The sequence below is a fragment of the Panthera tigris genome, chromosome F2 (assembly GCF_018350195.1).
Source record: "Panthera tigris isolate Pti1 chromosome F2, P.tigris_Pti1_mat1.1, whole genome shotgun sequence".
NCBI lineage: Eukaryota > Metazoa > Chordata > Mammalia > Carnivora > Felidae > Panthera > Panthera tigris.
Window position 1 is genome coordinate 5,736,203 of NC_056676.1, and position 19,773 is coordinate 5,755,975.

General features: G+C 41.7%; 1 protein-coding gene and 1 long non-coding RNA gene across 7 annotated transcripts in view; one reads left to right on the forward strand and one right to left on the reverse strand.

Moving 5' to 3' along the window:
• The window catches only part of RB1CC1 (RB1 inducible coiled-coil 1), a 91,570-nt gene extending 81,102 nt beyond the window's left edge, over nucleotides 1–10,468 (reverse strand). For all 6 annotated transcript variants that reach the window (XR_006212969.1, XM_042973184.1, XM_042973186.1 and 3 more), the window contains exon 1: nucleotides 10,188–10,468. The gene's annotated coding sequence lies outside the window, so the exon portion shown is untranslated. The remainder of the gene's footprint in view (nucleotides 1–10,187) is intronic.
• A 160-nt stretch (nucleotides 10,469–10,628) lies between these two features.
• On the forward strand, nucleotides 10,629–19,495 carry LOC102952204. Its single transcript, XR_006212970.1, has 2 exons — nucleotides 10,629–11,098; nucleotides 19,219–19,495. It is a non-coding gene; the product is annotated as an uncharacterized LOC102952204 (long non-coding RNA).
• The last annotated feature ends 278 nt before the right edge of the window (nucleotides 19,496–19,773 follow it).

The window sequence follows — 19,773 nt, forward strand, 5'->3', positions numbered from 1 at the left end:
TTTACTAAAATGTTAAAGAGGATAAGCTTAGCAACTCACTAACTTCCTTGAAGAAATCAATCATTAAGAACAGCTAACGCTGGGGCGGCCTGGACGGCTCAGTCGTAACTGACTCTTGATTTCAGCTCGGGTCATGATCTCATGGGTTCATGAGCTCAAGCCCTGCATCAGGCTCTGTGCTGACAGAAAGGAGCCTGCTTGGGATTCTCTCTCTCTCCCTCTCTCTCTCTGCCCCTCCCTTGCTCATTCTCTAAATAAAAAACAAACATTTAAAATAAAAAAGAGCTAACCCTTTTATCAACTTACAGAGTTGGGATTGCTCATAAGCACATTTTCCCTTAACTCATATAAAATCTACCAAATTTCTAAGTGGATTACATCTAACCGATCCAGAACTAAACTCTTACAAGCAATGGTAAAGTGCCAGCATAGAAGTCAACTGTCGCTGAAACAATTAGAATTTTACTTTAGGGGCGGCCACCTGAGGGGCTCAGTTGGTTAAGCATCTGACTCCTGACTTAGGTTCCGGTCACGATGTCACAATTTGTGGGTTCGAGCCCCATGTCAGGCTCTGCACTGACAGTGAGGAGCCTGCTTGGGATTCTCTCTCTCCCTCTCTTTGCCCCTCCCCTGTGTGCGCTCACGTGCACGTCGTGCTCGCTCTCTCAAAATAAACTTAAAAAAAAGGAAATTAACTTTATATGACATAAAATTTAAGCCCAGTACATAACACAGTACTACTTTTCACCAAATAGTCAAGATTTTCTAAAATTTGGCACAATGCTCATTTTCTGTATAAACTTAATTTTTATAAAATGAAGTCATACTTTGTATGACAAAAGCTAACCCAAAGCAATTTTAAACTAAAAGCAACAGGTTAGTAACTCAGTAATTGACACAAGATTTTCTTAAAGTTATTATGTGGTCTTTTCCCTAAACAACGTCTTTAGTTTCTGTCCATTGAGAAAATAATTACTAAGTGCCTATTATATATACTTACATACATACACATATATATATGGGGGGGGGGGGCAGGGGGAGAGAGAGACCCTGAAGGAAAGAGCATTTATCAAAACATGTCAAACATACTCTAACAGTAATTAAAACCAGGAGCCTGGCCCATTAATAGATAACATATGGAACAGAACAGATTCAAATGCGTCTTCATATACACACACAGAGATAAACATCATAATTTCAAATGGGGGAAAGCATACATTGTGTAAGCAACAGTACTATGACAAATGGCTATCCACACATACCGAAAAATAGTCTATCTGAAATGCCACCTGTTTTTACCCTTCAGGTTACTTCTAAGGACTAAAATGAAGAGTGTGGACTCTTGTTATCTTATAACAAGCACACTGGCAGTTTTGACAAGAATGAAAATGGGTACAACTTATAAGATTTAATCTGGCAATACGAAAATATAAATTATGTATTAAGATGTACAAACCAGCAATTCTACCGCTGGAAATATATTGAAAGCAAAAAGACAAGTGTACAAAGGTATATATCCAATGAAATCTTTATTTTTAACAATGAAAATTCAGAAAACTATCAATCATGATTGATCAAATAAATTATGCTGCAGCTATATTATGTGACATCATTTAGATATTTAAAAACGTTAGCTCTATACATATTGATTACTGATATATTTATTATTCAGTAAGAAAAGTTAGTTACAGTACATATCATGTGATTCAGTAGGCAGATTTTATTTTTATTGTATTAACTAATGCTGACGGAGTACGTGTATCCACAAACATTCAAAAAGCGTGGCCTATAGCAACTTTTTTCTAGATATGTCTCCTGAAGCAAAGAAAACCAAACCAAAAATAAACTATTGGGGCTATATCAAAATAAAAAGCTTCTGCACGGTGAAGGTAACAACCAACAGAACTAAAAGGCAACCTACAGAATAGAAGATATTTGCAAATGACATATCTGATAAAGGGTTAATATCTAAAATACATAAAGAACTATAAAACTCAACACCAATTAAAAAGTGGGCAGAAGACATGAACAGACATTTCTCCAAAGACATATAGATGGCCAAGAGACTCGTGAAAAGATACTCAGCACCACTTACCATCAGGGAAATGCAAATCAAGACTACAATGAGATACTACCTCCCACCTGTCAGAATGGCTAAACTCAAGAACAACAAATGTGGACAAGCATGTGGGGAAAAAGGAGCACTCTTGCACTGTCGGTAGGGATGCAAACTGGTGTGGCCACAATGGAAAACAGCATAGCGGTTCCTCAAAAAGTTAAAAATAGAACTATCCTATGATTCAGCAATTGCACTACTGGGTATTTATCCCCAAAATATAAAAACACAAGGGACACAAGCATCCCTATGTTTACAGCAGCATTATTTACAATAGGCAAATTATGGAAACAGCATAAGTAAATGTCCAATGATGAATGGATAAAGACGATGTGGTGTACACACACACACACACACACACACACACACACGAATATTATTCAGCCATGAAAAAGAATGAAATCCTGCCATTTGCAATGACATGGATGGAGCTAGAGAGTACAATGCTGAGAAAATAAGTCAGAGAAAGACAAATACTATATGATTTCACTCATATGTGGAATTTAAGAAACAAAACAAATAAGCAAAGGGGAAAAAAGAAGCAAACCAAGAAACAGACTCAACTTTAGAGAATAAACTGATGGTTACCAGAGGGGAGAGAGTTGGGGGGGGGGGCCCAAATGGGGATTAAGGGGTGCACTTGCGGTAATGAACACTGGATGATACATGAAGTGTTGAATCACTACAGTGGACCCCTAAAACTAGTAACACTGTATGCTAACTGAAATTAAAATAAAAACTTAAAAAAAAAAAACCTCTGGAACAACTTAACATCGATCTTTTTACAATGGCTATTTCTGGATGCGGGCCTTTCACTTTCTTTGGTGTCCTTAAAAATCACATTTATAACCAGGCGTAAAAATACTTCCATTTTGAAAAAGAAGAAAAGACAACACTTTATGCACCACAAAGAAATAAAAAACTTGAGTATGCTGCACTAGAACAGCTGGTCCAACTGAAAGAGCAAGTCAATGACCCCCATCTGCTGTCCCCATTCTAGCCCCCAATTTGCCATCCCAGTGTAGATATGCCTCTCCACTCCACAACCTTCCCTACGTGGTCATTCATATTTAGTTCTCCAACTGCTATCTTTATGTCCATGTAAGAGGGAGAACAGAACTGTGAAAAGAACATGAGATTTGGAACCAGAAAAGCTATTTTTAAAAATTTTTAAATGTTTTTATTATTTATTTTTGAGAGAGATAGAGAGACACAGTATAAGTGGGACAGGAGCACAGAGACAGAGGGAGACAGAGAATCCAAAGCAGGCTCCAGGCTCTGAGCTGACAGCACAGAGCCCGATGCGGGGCTTGAACCCACAAACCGCGAGATCACGAACCTGAGCCGAAGTCGGACACTAAACCGACTGAGCCACCCAGGTGGCCCTCAGAAGCCTATTTTTAAGTCTTATTCCCTCGATCGACTGTGTGTGACCCTGACTAACCTCATCAAACAAACTGGTTTTTTTAGAGTTTCTAGTGTTAAGTAAGCTCTACCCCCAACATGAGGCTCGAACTCATGACGTGAAGATCAAGAGTTACATGCTCCACCAACTGGGCCAGCCAGGCACCCCCAAACTTAAATTAGTTTGATTACAAAAAAACTCCCTATCTCACAGGGTTGTTGTGAAAATGTAAAGAATCTACACATAAACGGAAGAGTGCAATACAAACATCATCAGTTACCATTTAACCCAGATCTCTGCCTCAGGGCACAGGACTAACACTCAGCTGATGCTAAATATCAGCCATTAGCAATCATATTGTTTGCTGCAAACCTGACATACCCACATTTCAATTCAGTGCTTTTCCTTCACAACTATTTACTCCCTAACTTCTTTTGTCAAAAAAAAACCCTCGTTCCCCTGCTGCTCAGAACTTCAGTTATTTCTATCTAAATCCTATCCGTTTTTCCTTCAGAATCCAACCCTTCATTTTCCAAGGACACACCCCTTATTTTAGAGCCTAGAAACTCTTCCCACTGCCTTACTCTACCCACTGCCTTCCCACCCCAAGCCTCCCTGAGCGCTCCCACCAGTCACAACCACTGCCATCAGGCTGCATGCCTCCTGTACCTTCAAGTACCTTCCCTAGAACCTCAAAGCTGCCTACAGCAGGTCACAGATCAATGGCATACCTCGCTCTGTAGCTTGTTTCTTTGCAGCTCTCTCCTGTGACCACAGTACAGTACCCCCAGTATGGTTTCACTGAATTTCATTATCTGTCTGCCCCTTTAAGGGTGTGAATTTGCCCCCTCTGGCTTAAAGCTAGATTAATATTAAACTGTCAGACTTTGAAGCCAGATTTACCTCTATGTGAATCCCATCTCTCTCAATGAGGCTCAGATAATCCATATGATCAGTTTACCATCCGTGGGCTGAAATGATACCTTCTACAGAGTGTATCTCAGACTCCATTACAGTGCAAAAACGGTGGCGATTATAACTAACTCCAGTATTCACAGACTTCATAATTAAGCCCTAGTTTACCTTTCTAGAAATATCTCTACTCCTCGACAAGAAACTTCTATTCTCTCCCTTTATATAACCCTGCCAGATAAAACTCCCCCAATTTCTGCTCATCTGAATTTTACTCATCCAAGTATGGTCCCAAAACACGGTTCTATTAGCACTTCTGGGACGTATTCCCTAATCACAGGTGGTCCACAAGAACTCTTTTCCCTCTGAATTTACAGACCTACATAAGGTTGTAGAATTATACTGGAGAAAAAAAATCTCATATCACAAAAGGACATTTGTTCTTCCTGGATCCTTCTGGGATACGGTCAGCTATAAATGAGGAGAGTTAAAGGGGTGATATATTTTTCTTTTTTTTGCTTCGAGATATAGTTCTATTTCTTAAAAAATGCTTCCATTCACTTCACTCCCAGATACATAGGAGTTACAACTAGACTTTCAAGTCCAGAAGAAAGAAAGAAAAAAAAAAGCATCTCCAATACCCGTGAAAACCACCACCTATCCAATTTATCGATTGGAGATGAATTTACAATTTCCTCTTTTGAGAGAGTACCGATAATGATTAGGTCAGTCATTACAGTTTATTGTCAACTTTCCAAAATTTAGGATTTAGCTTCCTTATGGGGAAAACAAAGGGCGGGAAAAAACCTCAATTTCTGACATCCCAAACTGAACACATTCAATCATTATTCACACTGCCTTTGTTGAACACTCAACATAAGCCAAGACTGTGCCAGGTGCTGGGATTACAAGTACCCACAAACTGCTTTCAGGTCTAGCAGAATTCACAAAATTTGGATGAACTATACACACTGGCCCAGAAGTTTCATAGGGAAAGAACAAGAATCGGAAATAATTTTGTCGGATTTGTGATTCTGCAGGTTGCAATTTGACCTCAAGGAGGGACCACTAGGCGCTGCATCAATGAAAATAACGTTCACCACAAACGGAATGTCTGGGTTACCCAGGGACTGAAAGCTGGACTTCAAACCCTCCAAATCAGATTATTTCCATCTGATCCTACCCTTTCTCTGCCAAGAGGAAAAGAAAAAGAGAAAAAGAAGAGTAGGTCAGCCATTTTCCTCACATTCCCCCCAAAAGAACCTTCTCCATAAAAGTTCAAGGCCTCCTAAATGAATGCCTTATCTACAAGTAAATACGCAACTTCAAATTCAGACAGCTCCAACAGAATGAAGACAACAGGACTACTTTTAATAGTCTGGCATAATCCTTCAGATTTTTCTCCTATGTGTTGAGAAAAAAATGTATGTGTGTAAACACGGACAGTTTTGTTTCATAAGAATGAGATAACACCACGCGTAATGCTATACAACTTATTTGAGCTGAATAATATATGTGGGAATCTTTCCCTCAATACACATAAATGTATTCAACATGTTGTTCTCCTGCCACTCATAAAAAATTATGCAAAACGCATGCTTTACTGATAATCTGAATTTGAAAACATTACTAGTCTTAAAAAAGTCCCTATAGAAAATATCATTAGTTTTGTCATTTTGAATTAGTCTTATTCACAAAAAGTAAATTCATTTTGTATTACTGTGTTTAAACATGTTTTCTTATACATACTATGTCACTTGACAGCTTCTGCTTAACAGAAATTCAAAAAAACTGTTAAAATGAATTTAAGTCAAGTTTACTAGAAAATAGCCGTCTTGCCTCCAAATCATACCAAGAACGGAAGCCACATCCGTTGCTTCTGCATTAGTGTCACCAGCTGAGCTATGACATCCAGGGCTGCACCTGGTCTAATTTTTGAGGGATGGCAGTACCAAGTGGGGACCCTCCCTGTAAATGTGAATTCAGGTTTTCTAAACTCTTAATATTCGCAGAATTGTGTCTATAGCAAAAGTGTTATAATTCTATGCTTCGTTTTAGAATACTTAGTTTGAAAATGCAATCAAAATTATATACAGTAAATTCTGAATTAGCTTTGTTCTAGGAAGCCTATGTAAAAACACAGCAATCTCAAGAAAAGGATGTGCATATCTGGAATTTGCAAAATAGCACCTAAAAAAACAATAGATATATTAGCGGTACGGTACTGATTCGAGTAACATTTCAACAGATAGTCTGGATAGTTACTGATCAATTATTACGTGTAGAGTATGAAGGAAAAAATGATGTGTTTAGTCCCGAACCAGTAACAACAACAAAATGGAAATGAGTCATAATTATTTTCATCCTTTAACACGATTACAAGCTAATAAAATACGAGAATTCAAAAGAGGGCAAAGTCATGGGGGGTGATTGGGAGCGTGGGGTGTCCTCCATAATCCTGAGGGTACTCACTAAACAGCTGTGGAAGAAGAAACTGACCAATGAAAGAAAGGGTGCATGAAAGTACTCAAGTACTCTACTTGGAAAAAGTAATTTAAAAGGACCTCATCTTTATTGAGGGATGGAAAGAAATGCCATCCTCTCAGGAGACAGCCAACAGAGGTCCACTTACAGGCAAATTAGGTTTATTAGGGCCACAATAATAAGCAAACCAGAAAAGTGATAATTAAAATTCACACGCTTTTATCAACAAAAGTACATCTTTAATGCAGCACCCTACAATCTGTTTCTCTAGCATCATACCTATTCCAGCATCTTAAAGCAGGCTGCATTTGCAATTTGTCTTCTTTAACATTTCTCAAAGTTCACCATTTCCTATAATCTTATACACAAAGCTTACATATAAAGTTCTTCTAATTCATTGTTCACGTTACAGGAGCTAAAACTGTGTTGCAGGGGTTTAACATTTCCTGAAAACATACGTGAATTTAGGTACAAGTTGCCTTCTAGCCTTGCTGAGTTTACTGGAACAAACCTCCGTGCCTTTGCACATTCAAGATTACGGCACTTTACAGCTTCCTTACTGTTACCCAAAAAACCTGAGTATCTACAGAGTCCTCTCTACCATCATTCTCCTAGTCATGAGTCACCCTCCCCTCATTCCTATCAGTCCACCCTCAGTAACCTTTTCACTTTTTCTCTGTATGCCAAATATCTCACTCACAGCCTTTGCATTTACTATTCCTTCTGCCAAGAATGCTCTTGCCTCAGATCAGATAGTCACACAGCTAGCTTCCTTGCTTCTCCTGGGTCTTTATTTCAAAGTTAACAATCAGTGAGGACTTCCTTGGCCACTTTATCCAAAGTTTCAACCCCTCAATCCTGACACTCCTCTCCTCCTGTTTGTTTTCCTTCCCAGCCAGCATGCGTCTCTTACTCCATATTTTTCTTGAATGAGTACAGGATTTGGTTTGGTTTGTTCACTGCCAAATCCCCAGTACTTTTACACCAGTGTGCCTGGCACACAGTAGGCACATGATCAATCCCAAGCCAAAATTTGTTGAGGTGGATAGGACATCTTTTTAAAGAAAAGGGAAGTGACTTATCCATGTCAGATCATGATTCTAAAAATATCGCTACACTCCATAAAAACCCAAATCTCCTTCAGTACTTTTCCTTCAAATTTCCAATAATGCTACAATATTGCAATCAGTTTTATACATGACTCCAATTTTCTATTATAAGGCAAGAACAATTTCTTACACATTCCTATATTCCTTGTAATTACTGGTCCAATGGTCTACCTGTAGTAAGTAAATAACTGCATGAATGAATGTGTGTAGAAAGGCACTGCTAGATTTCACTTCAGTTTCTTGAGCCACTATTATCTGTACTACAAAAGAAAAGGCTTAATTGGGGTTAGAGAATAGTACTATCCAAATAAGAACATTTTGCTAGATATCCCTTTTAAAAAAACACTTATAAGTTACACACATCCGCAAAGGGCAGCATATAGCAGGTGCTCAAACATTTGCTGAAGGCATGAAAATTTAAAGACAGTCTCAAAATCAGAAGCCAAAGAAAAGCCCCTCTTAATCTTACATGACAAAAATTTAGGTCCAGAAGTGTGGCTTTTCAAAAACAAAGGTCTTGTGTCCTCTGCCCTTTAGGACCTGATGAATCTGACTTGCTAAAAGTCAATGTGTCATGCATTCTGAATTTGTATGTGTTAGCAAGGGCCAGAAAAATTTTCTGAGACAAGAGTACTGCTTCACTGCCTTCCCTGTCATCCAACACCATCAGAACTAGGCCAATGATTAATCCTAAATTTGACTATCATGAAACATTCAAAATAGACTAAAGAAAATTATGCGCCAAAAGTGGCCTGAGTCCATATCTAATGTCCATCAACAGACATTTATCAACATAAACACCAACATAAAGCATCTCTTTCATAAAACTCTAGATTTTAAACACAATGTAAACACTAAAATTAAAAAAAAAAGACAGGAATGTTACTGAGAAAATGTGTTCATTAAGGCCACACTCTGCTACAACACTAAATACAGAAAAAGCAAAAAACATCTTCCCACCCCTAACAATTGTCTGTTTACTAAAGCAAAAAACCCCCAAATAAAATCTTCAAGGTACTTTTGCTTCCCATAGTAACATCACCTCGGAATGGTAAAGACCCAAGTCGTATCAAATATCGAAATATAATTCTGTGACTCTTCATTAAGCGGATTTGTCGATGTAAATTAAAAATCGTCTCCTCCTAAGTTGCTTACCTTCTGACCCATCGGACAGATCAACAAGCAGCATCAGCACCCAAAAACCTAGAAACTATACAATAAAATAACAGGCACATTTTCATAGGGCCCAAATCATCGCTCTACATACAGTGAACTCGAGGCAAACATTGTTATCTAGCTTAATGACTTGTAGTAACAAGACTCTATCAACAGTGAGCACATTAGTCTTCCTTGACATCCAGGCACACGGCACTTCGTGGTATGACCGCACTTTAAAGAGTTCCTGATGGAAAAGACTAGATTACGAAACCATAAACAATAAACATAGTACATCCACCAGGCGGTGGAAGAAACTATTCATTCCCCCCCAGAAGCTGCCATTTCTCCTGTTGTTCTCCAGCTTCGACTAAGGAAGTTGTGAAATCCGCAAACACACCCCATCCCAAATCTATCAGTGGGGCGGGCGGAGGCTGAGTCATTCCTAAGAGTAACTTTATACCGATCTCGCACTCCGGGGTCGGGACAAAGGTATCTCTGCGTTCCTCCCGCTGTGTGCTGCGTTCGGCCTCGGCCCAATTCCTCTCCCCGGGTTCTCAAGTCACAGACAGCCTTAAGGCTAAGTCCAGCCGTGACCACAAGCCAGGATGCTTCCCGGTAGGGTCGGCGTCCCTCGCCCTCCGCCACTCCCGAAAACTCGGCCCGCGGCCGGCCGGGGACGCGTTCACAGGGAGGGACCCCGGCGGCCCCGGCCGAGGAAGCCGCACGCAGGCCCGCACCGGGAGAGTCGGCCCCACACCTCCCGCAGCCCAGCGGGGCTTCGACTCAGACCGCGTGTCTCCACCGGGGCTGTCGCGCTAGGGAAGCAGCCGCAGGGCAACACCTGCCGCGGCCGGATGCGCCGGGCCCGCGGGCGCACACACCTGCGCGCGGGCGGCGCTCGACCCGGCGGGGACCCCGGCGTCCCCGGCCCACTGTGTCCGGGCTCGCCGCGCGGCCGCGGTGCCAGATGGGGGAAGGGGACCCGGGCGGCGACAGCACTTACCTGGCAGCACCTCCTCCTCCACCGGCGGCAGCAGCAGAGCCGGCAGCCCCTGGCACCATCTTCCGCCGCCGCCTCGTCCGCGGCGGCGGCTACCAACCGCCCATCGGGCACCGCCAACCGACACAACCGCCGGCGTCCCAGGTGCCGGTCGCGGCCCCGAGCTCCCGGCGGGAGGGAGGGGTCGGGGCGGAGAGGGGACGCTGTCAGGCCCCTCGGCTCTGGGTCAGGGGCCGGGGGGCAGGGGGCCGCGGCCGGTCAGAGCCGAGGGGCCGGGGCGATACGGAGACCCCCAAGGCAGCGCCGAGGGCTCTGCAGGGCCGCGGACACCGCCGCGGTTGGGTTTGTTATTGTCGACTCCGTCCCTTCCTCCGCGGAGCACGCCGGGAAACGGTGGGCGGGGGGTGGGGCGCGCCGGGCGGCCGGGGCGGTGCAGAGAGGCGCGCGCAGGTCCGGAAGTCGGCAGGCCGCCGGGAAAAGGGGGGGCGGCTCCGCCCTCAGTCGCGGTCGGCCGGCCGGCCTGCGACTTTGCTGTCCTCTTCTGACCCGGGGACACAGCTGGGGCGCCCTTTGGCGGTGCGAGCCGCGGTCCGGCCGCGGACTGCCCCAAGGTGATTTTGACCTTTCTCGCCACCGCGAGTTGGCCTGAGGCGGACCCCGCCGAATTTTGGATCAGCCCCAGGTCAAACAGCTTATCTCTTTCCACCTGTCGCGGAGGAGCGGGGCCCACGGAGGTTGTGTGCCCTCGTCGCCCGGCCGCATACCGGGCAAGATCTGTAAGAGGATGACGTACCTGGCTGTGGCCCGGCCAGGCTACATTGCCACCACCACACCCCCACCGCCGGGACTTGAAACAGCTGATAAGTGGCTCGAGTAACTTCGAGTGTGGGGCGGCACGATTTTTCTCGGACCAGGTAAGCCCAAGAAAATGTCCAAGAGACCAGAAGGAGTTAAGGCTTGGTCGATTGGAGTGAAGGTGTAAGCAGTTTTTAGTTTTGTAAACGGAGTTGGTTCTCAGGTGGGTTAGCGTGAGTTCCCGAGGGGACACGATTTCCGGGGGATCCTGAGTGTGTGCGGATGATCGGCCACAAGCAAGGGCTCGAAACTACAAGGCTTTGGGTATTAAAATGTGGTGAGCAGGAGTTACTCGTAGAATGATTATGCAACACTGTTTAAATTCCTGTTCTGTCGAGGCATGTCTGGTACAAGTGAAAGCCGAGAGGTGCTGTCGCTGTCGGAGCGCCCTTGAGTTGGATTTACGTAGAAATGAGCGTTACCACCGTTTTCAGGAGCACCGAAACGGAGCAAATACTGTTAGGAAGCAAAGTTTGCAACCCTTCGTTTATCACGGTGGAAACTGGTTTAAAACAAAACAAAACAAAACATTGGACTGGACGACTGGCAAGCATGAGGGATTTTTAGTTTCCATCACACTTACCCGGTATCTGAAAGTTTTATTTGAGAAGAGCTTTTCTTTGTTTTCTTACTTTTTTTTTTTTTTTTAACCACTTTGTGTTTTAGTTTACATTCCTGTATATTCCCGAGAGAATCTTGTCTGGCAAATTATTTTATTTGTTTCGTTTTTATTTTTTTTTTTAAGCTGGATTTTTTTTATACCCCCAGCAAGATAGAGCTGAGAAGTGAAAATTGAGAGGTTAAATTGTTCATATGCCTCGGGAGGAGGTACGAACTGGCAGGACCGAAGAAAGACGCTGATTTTATCAGTCACCGCATAGGAACGGGCACACAGAAACTAGGTAGTGAGGAAGATTTGGCCAAAAATTGGTTAAGCAAAACACATTGGGCCTCTAAAGAATATACCGGTGCTTGAACTTCTCTTAGCTGTCACTGACACCCGTCACTCCCAAATACCACACACTACAGCCCGGAATGTGAAAACATCACTGAACTATGCCGGTGATAATCTCTTAAATAATAAAATGTTTTTCAATGTTATTTGTCTGACTTCTTTCTTTGGAAAACAAACAATTCAGTCCTCATCTTCTCCTAGTCATAGTTTGGAAGAAAGGACCAGAAGTGATTGGTTTATACCTTAAAGGTTTTACATCCGCTCCAGAATATAAAGGTTAAAAGTTCATATGCGTTCAGTGGTGTTTCTTAGTGATACATAACATTAGCCTTGTTATGTATATGGAGGCATCTGGAGTAAATACTCTTACAAATTACTGATGCTTATGTCCATAGTAGTAAGTTTCTTTTTTTTTTTTTTTTAATTTTTTTTTTTTTAACGTTTATTTTTTTTTGAGACAGAGAGAGACAGAGCATGAACGGGGGAGGGTCAGAGAGAGGGAGACACAGAATCTGAAACAGGCTCCAGGCTCTGAGCTGTCAGCACAGAGCCCGACGCGGGGCTCGAACTCACGGACTGTGAGATCATGACCTGAGCCGAAGTCAGACGCTTAACCGACTGAGCCACCCAGGCGCCCCCCATAGTAGTAAGTTTCAACAGGTTACATCTTCTTTCCTCCGAGGACAATGTTGAAAACTCTGTATTCTCCCTTCCTTAGTAAATTAAGACAACAAAACTTCCTCATGCAGCATTACTTTTCTACCAAGCTGCTTGACTGATAAGAAGTCCACACTCTATAGCCTCATTTCCACCTGCTGCACTTTTCTCCCCGAAATGCAGATTAATAGGGGCCTCCAAATTATTGCGTTAAATGGACAGTGCTGATACTTTCTTTGAGCTTTCTCAAGCACTCGCTTCTTTTTATTCACTCTTTAATTTGCTTCCCTTTTGCAGTGTCTCCCTCTTCGCTCTTAAATCTCTGTCCTTTCATTTGGTCCTCTTCCAGATTATCAAGTAATTATAAAACGATGTAAATGATGCAAATATTCCCAGTGGGAAAAGAGGTGAGAGGCTTAATCTTGTCCTCATTACATGATTATTTCTTAATTTAATAAACATCTGGGGCTTTTAATAGATTTATAGTGAGGGCAAAAGAGAGTGGTTGTCTTTAGGAGTATGTAGGGGTTACACAGAGTCTATAGAGAAACACCATTAAGTACTTCAAATCAGTTCGAATCTTTAAAATCCTGTTTTTCCTTCAGGTCCCCATTTCAGGGTCACTTTCTCAGGGAATCCTTCCCTAACATGTCTGCAGTTCCTCTAGATTATTCTTTCACTATCTGTCTAACATGCTGAAATGTAAGTTCTTTTTTAATAGAGGGAACTATTTCCCCAATATGTGGTATACACACAAACATTTGTTGATGGTGCCCTACGCCTTTTTTCGGGCCTTCAATTTATACTTAGACTCACCCCTCAACCAGTCTCTGTTATTTACTCCATCCAGGACCATGTTGGTCAGGTGTCTTTCCTAGGGGCCTCACTGGTTTTGTTTTGCAAATTAGATACAATTTAAGCTTTTTAACATAGCATCAGAGCCTCTTCATTTTGTAGCAATCCATCTCTCCAGCTTACCTCCTGGCACTTTTCCCCTTTACACATGTGAGTTTCCTCATCCAGGAAATGTTCCTCCCTCCTTGTTCATTTCTCACTCATTTTTTCAAACAGCTTGGACAGGAGCCGGCGTCTAACTTCTGGGCAGTACAGTGATCCACTCTGCTGCCTCTGCTCCATACCACACAACTATAAATTCTTGTCTCCCCTCTAAGTCTATGAAACCCTAAGGTTTAGGAACTATGAATTATTAATTTTTAAGCTGCTAGAACTTTCTAGAGAGATTGGCACATAATTAGCAATTAATAAAATACTTGTATTGAAGGTTGACTAAGAAGTTACTGTGGAAAGTTGCTGCCCTCAAATATCTCAAAAGCCTGTGCAGGGGACCATTCAAACATCACTGGTCACAAGTTTAAATGACACTATTTCCTTACCCAGAATACATCAGGATATTGGGGAGATTGCAGTTTACAGCTGAATTTTGTTAGCTCTGCCTGATTGGGGATTTTATTCTGCATGCATTACGAATTTCTCAACCTAGCATAATTGCCCTCATTTTCTCTTAGATTATGTTCAAATAGCCAGCAACTGCAATTAACGTAATTTGGCTTTTTCAAAGAATGGGTTAGAGTTAACCATTTTTAAAGGTTAGCTCCTTTTAAAAAAGTTTTGGCTTTCATTTTTAAGATCATAGCTAATGATGTATAAAATGCAGTCATACACTACTTAGAGGCTCTGGCACTATGATTGTCAAGTTAATATTCTCAGTACTGTTTACAGATGTTAAAGCTGCCCTACTCAGCTGGTTTGTTGGTACTCACATATTATTAATGATAATGATGCTAGTTAACTTATGAGTGTGTGTCTTCAAAGCTAGTGATGAGTGTAATGGGCCGGTGAACAACACTGTGTCTAACGCTGCAACACATACAACACTTCCAGCCTGCTTCATTGCCCAACAGATTTAAATTTTTTTTTTAACGTTTATTTATTTTTTTTTTTTGAGAGAGAGACGGAGCATGAACGGGGGAGAGTCAGAGAGAGGGAGACACAGAATCCGAAACAGGCTCCAGGCTCTGAGCTGTCAGCACAGAGCCCGACGCGGGGCTCGAACTCACGGACCGCAAGATCGTGACCTGAGCCAAAGTCGGCCCCTTACCGACTGAACCACCCAGGCGCCCCCCAACAGATTTAAACCAATGGATTGGCACAAACTATTTGTAGTCATTTTTCACGTTAAGTTCTTGTCTTTCATTATTTTGAAGAGTTTTTCAACCAAGTGTCCAAATACACAGCTGAAATGTCCTAAAGCAGAAGCTTATCAGTTCTACAGATACAGAGACAGATAGACAAATATCAAGTGGTAGTTGGACTTCAGGTGGTGCCTTTCAAACTTCTTTATTGTGACTCACATTAAAAATTACGTTTTAGGGGCGGCTGGGTGGCCCCGTCCATTCAAAGTCCAACTTCGGCTCAGGTCATGATCTCGCAGTTCGTGAGTTCGAGCCCCGTGTCGGGCTCTGGGCTGACAGCTCAGAGCCTGGAGCCTGCTTCAGATTCTGGGTCTCCCTCTCTCTCTACCCCACCTCTGCTCACACTCTGTGTCTCTCTCAAAAATAAATAAACATTAAAAAAATGTTTAAAGATGGGAATGCAAGCTGGTGCAGCCACTCTGGAAAACAGTATGAAGGTTCCTCAAAAAACTAAAAACAGAACTACCCTATGACCCAGCAATTGCACTGCTAGGCATTTATCCATGGGATACAGGTGTGCTGTTTCGAAGGGACACATGCACCCCCCATGTTTATAGCTGCACTATCAACAATAGCCAAAGTATGGAAAGAGCCCAAATGTCCACCAATGGATGAATGGATAAAGAAGATGTGGTTTATATATACAATGTAGTCTTACTCGGTAATCAAAAAGAATGAAATCTTGCCATTTGCAACTACGTGGATGGAACCAGAGGGTATCATGCTAAGTGAAATTAGAGAAAGACAAAAATCATATGACTTCACTCATATGAGGACTTTAGGAGACAGAACAGATGAACACAAGGGAAGGAAAACAAGAATAATACAGAAACAGGGAGGGGGACAAAACAGAAGAGACTCATAAATATGGAGAATAAACTGAGGGTTACTGGAGGGGTTGTGGGAGGGGGGATGAGCTAAATGGGGAAGGGGCATTAAGGAATCTACTCCTGAAATCATTGTGGCACTATCTGCTAACTAATTTGGATGTAAATTTTAAAAAATAAGAAATAAAATCAAATTTAAAAAATTAAAACATTATACGGGTGCCTGGATGGCTCAGTTGGTTGGGCATCCAACTCTTGATTTCTGCTCAGGTCATGATCTCACGGGTTCTTGAGTTCGAGCCCTGTGGTAGGCTCTGTGCTGACAGTGCAGAACTTGCTTGGGATTCTCTCTCTCTCTCTCTCTCTCTCTCTCTCTCTCTGTCTTTCTCAAAATAAACTTAAATACATTTTAACATTGTGACTTGGTGCATACATACAGGCCTCTGTCACTGAAACCATGTTTTGTGAAAAAAATACTTGCGACTCACTCCAATATTTTCTATTCTATTTTTGTTGCAATGCTAATCTTGACCCACTAAATTGATTTTACCACCCTTCAATGGCTTGGAAGATCTTAGATTTGGCAACAGGCCGCAAACCTTGAGATATTTTGCCCCTGATTTTTCCATCAGTGCTTCCTATGCAGACTACACCCCTGGATAGTAAAGTTTGTGATTATGTTTATTTAAAAAAAATAAATAACCTAACTGAAGCTGGTGCAACACTAGTGAGTGTATCTTAGATGACAAATGTGGGCTTTAGGTGCAGACCTATTTGTCTTAATAGCTTTATCCAGTTTCTATTCATTTTCTCCATTTTTACAGATGGGGAAATGAGGGGTTAAGTAACCAATTCCTTCTAGGTAATGTCCTGCAGCTAGAAACTGTATCGGCCAGTATAGGAGCCCAGCCAATTTGACAGGCTGTAGCCTTAAGCACCACATTATGCTGTCCCTTAATTTCCTGCATTCCTAGAGGGGGGAAAAATTAAAATTTTAAGTCTAGCAGTAGGCCACAGAATCTCAGCACTATTCACATTTTGGGCCAGGTAATTTTTTGTTATAAGAGGGCTGTCTTCTACATTTTAGGATATTTAACAACATTCTTAACTTCTACCCACTAGATGCCAGTGGCACCCCTAGTTATGCCAACCAAAAATGTCTCTGGATGTGTTGTGATGTTCCCAGAGTGACCAAATCACTTTCTTCCCAGAACCACAGACTAAAGCATGGTACATCCATACAATGAAATGCATTGCAGGCTTTATATTGTAGGGAAATATTTAATGACAAAGGAAAATAAGTTAAAATACAGAACTACTGTACTGTTTTTCAAGGTGCACTCTTTTTGGTATGTTCACATCTCTGAAATCCGGATGCATTTAACAATGAATAGGGTCCTGCAAGCTTCTTGATACGGGAAACCAAGGCAAATGAAAAGTTTCCTTACTGCCTACAGCCCATTGACAAGTCCTTGAAACAGGCAGAGTCACCTTTCTCTGGGGACTCAGCTGCCTCAGTCATGACTTTGCTAAGGGCAAAAGGCAATCTTAGCTTAACATTATCCCATCCCCCAGGATCCTATAAGTCTACTTTAACATAAAAAATTCCTTTGGAAACTTCTTTATCTCTACCCCCATGAGCTCTATGTTGGCAATCATACTCCAAGCTTATGGCCCACTGATGATAGACATCTGAAGGGTCCCATGACTGAGGTTTTACTGGACAGTAATAAGTGACCTTTTCCTAAACAATACCCACCCTCAAGGTCCTGGAAACCTTTCTTCCAAAATTCCTTAGAGACTTATGCTATCCCTAACCCTTTCCCAACCTGAAGGTCTATAACCAGTCACCTGTGACAAACCCAGTGTAGCTCTTTTTGCCCATAGGTCCTGTCCCCGTGCTTTAATAAAATCACATTTTTGCACCAAAGACGTATCAAGAATTCATTCTTGGCTGTCAGCTCTGGACCCATACCACCGCTCCAAAACCACATCATTGTTACCCAACTGCCCTTCATTACCTGTTTACGCAAGATATCAAAAACACTAGCTTAGAAAAAAAAAATCCTAAAAACAATGATGGAACATTCTTTTGAACACAAGGTGTCAAAAGTTTGTGGAGAGGGGATGGGAGACGTAATGCATCAGACGTGGTGGACAGCATACCAAAAAGCAATCCAAAGCCTGCTCTAAGAATTACAAAGCCAGCATAGGAGACTTAGCACCATGACTTGACTCCATGATGGATTTTCAGGAAACACCTGTTGCCAGTGCTTTCATTGGTGAAAAGATGAATTCTATGGAAAAAATAAATTCATTTTGCTTAAATTTCCCTTTTTATTTATTGTGGGAGAGAGAGAGAATCCCAAGCTGGCTCCGCACTCTCAGTGCAGAGCCCAACACGGGTCTCCATCCCAGGATCATGATTTGTGCTGAAATCAAGAGTCAGATGCTCAACCGACTGGGCCAACCAGGCGTCCTCTATTTTTTTTTAACTTTTAATGTTTGACTGCCTTGATCATATGAAATCTCTTTTTCTACCCAAGTTTATATTTAAATCCCAACTAGTTAACATACAGTGTAATATTAGTTTCAGGTATAGGATTCATATGAAATTTCAATAAAAACTGTCACTGTCTCTTCTGGCCATTATTATTGTTACTGAAACTAATTTTATTGCATAGAAGAGTAGAGTGTTAAAAATAAATTATCCACTCTAAGTGTCAAATACACTATACAGTGACAAGGCCCAGGACTTACTTTTTTCACTAAGCTCTAGAGGGAATTCTAACGCAAACTTAGCCTTGGGAAACAGAAGAGTAAATCTGTAAAGATCCCTTTGATCCTACTAAATCTTCCTTCTGCTTTAAATCCACTGGTACCACCCTCTCTGACAATGAATTCATCAGAAACATCCTAATCTATTCACAACACTTTCTGAATCTTTGTACCCTTATCAAGGGATTGATTTGAACTTGTCATTCTTAAATGTTCCTTCATTTTTTTTTTGAATTGCGCACATTGTTTCTATACAACTGAAGCATAAGCTTGTTTGCATTTAGAAATTGGAAAGCCTGAGATCTTATTTGGATTTAGAAGATCACTTAATACTTATGATTTCGATTTCCCCCGTGTTCACAATACCTGTTTTAGCTTCCCCACACTACTCTACAGGTTAGAATGAAAACTGCATGTAAAATTTACTGCACTTTGAACATTTTGTACAGTCGCAGAATAATGCTAACAGTGGCTGCTCACACCTTTTGAAAACTACAACCCCATCAGTTCTTAAAACTGATGAAGTGTTTTCGTGCATTTTCATACAAACATCTAGTTATATTTAACAATAAAAGAATGACTTCAAAATATTTCTTAATTTTATACCTTGCTTGTTATTTACATTCATATTGTAGGTTTTTTGTCTCCTTTCCTTCTCCCTTTCGTGCCTTTGTACCCCCGAGGTACTGGAAACTGATGAAAGAGAGTTGGTTATGTTAAATGCCTGTCTTTTCCTGTCCGTATTTAAGGCTCCAGGGAACTACTTGACGTTCCTGTTTCAAGAAGGTTGAAAATATCCAACAGCGCCAAATAAGCTGAGCATCCAGCCTTTGAAAAGAAGTTACGGTATGGATGTCTTCAACACAGTGGATAGTACAGATTCAAAAGAAGCAAAAAATCTGTATTAAGTGATTAAAGACATACATTGTTTTCCTATTTCATGAAACTCAGTAGTATTAACTCTTTACATGAAAACATTTTTATTATATTTCTGTGTACTGGCAATAAACATTTGAAAACATGAAACTGAGAAATTTTCATTTTTTTTTTTTTAATTTGTTAATGCTTATTTTTGAGAGAGACAGAGACACAGACCAAGCACCAAGCGGGGGAGGGGCAGAGAGAGAGAGGGAGACACAGAATCTGAAACAGGCTCCAGGCTCTGAGCTGTGAGCACAGAGCCTGACGCGGGGCTCGACCTCACAAGCTGTGAGATCGTGACCTGAGCCAAAGTCGAATGCTTAACTGACTGAGCCACCCAAGTGCCCTGAGAAAATTTCATTTAAATAGCATCCATTTAAAAA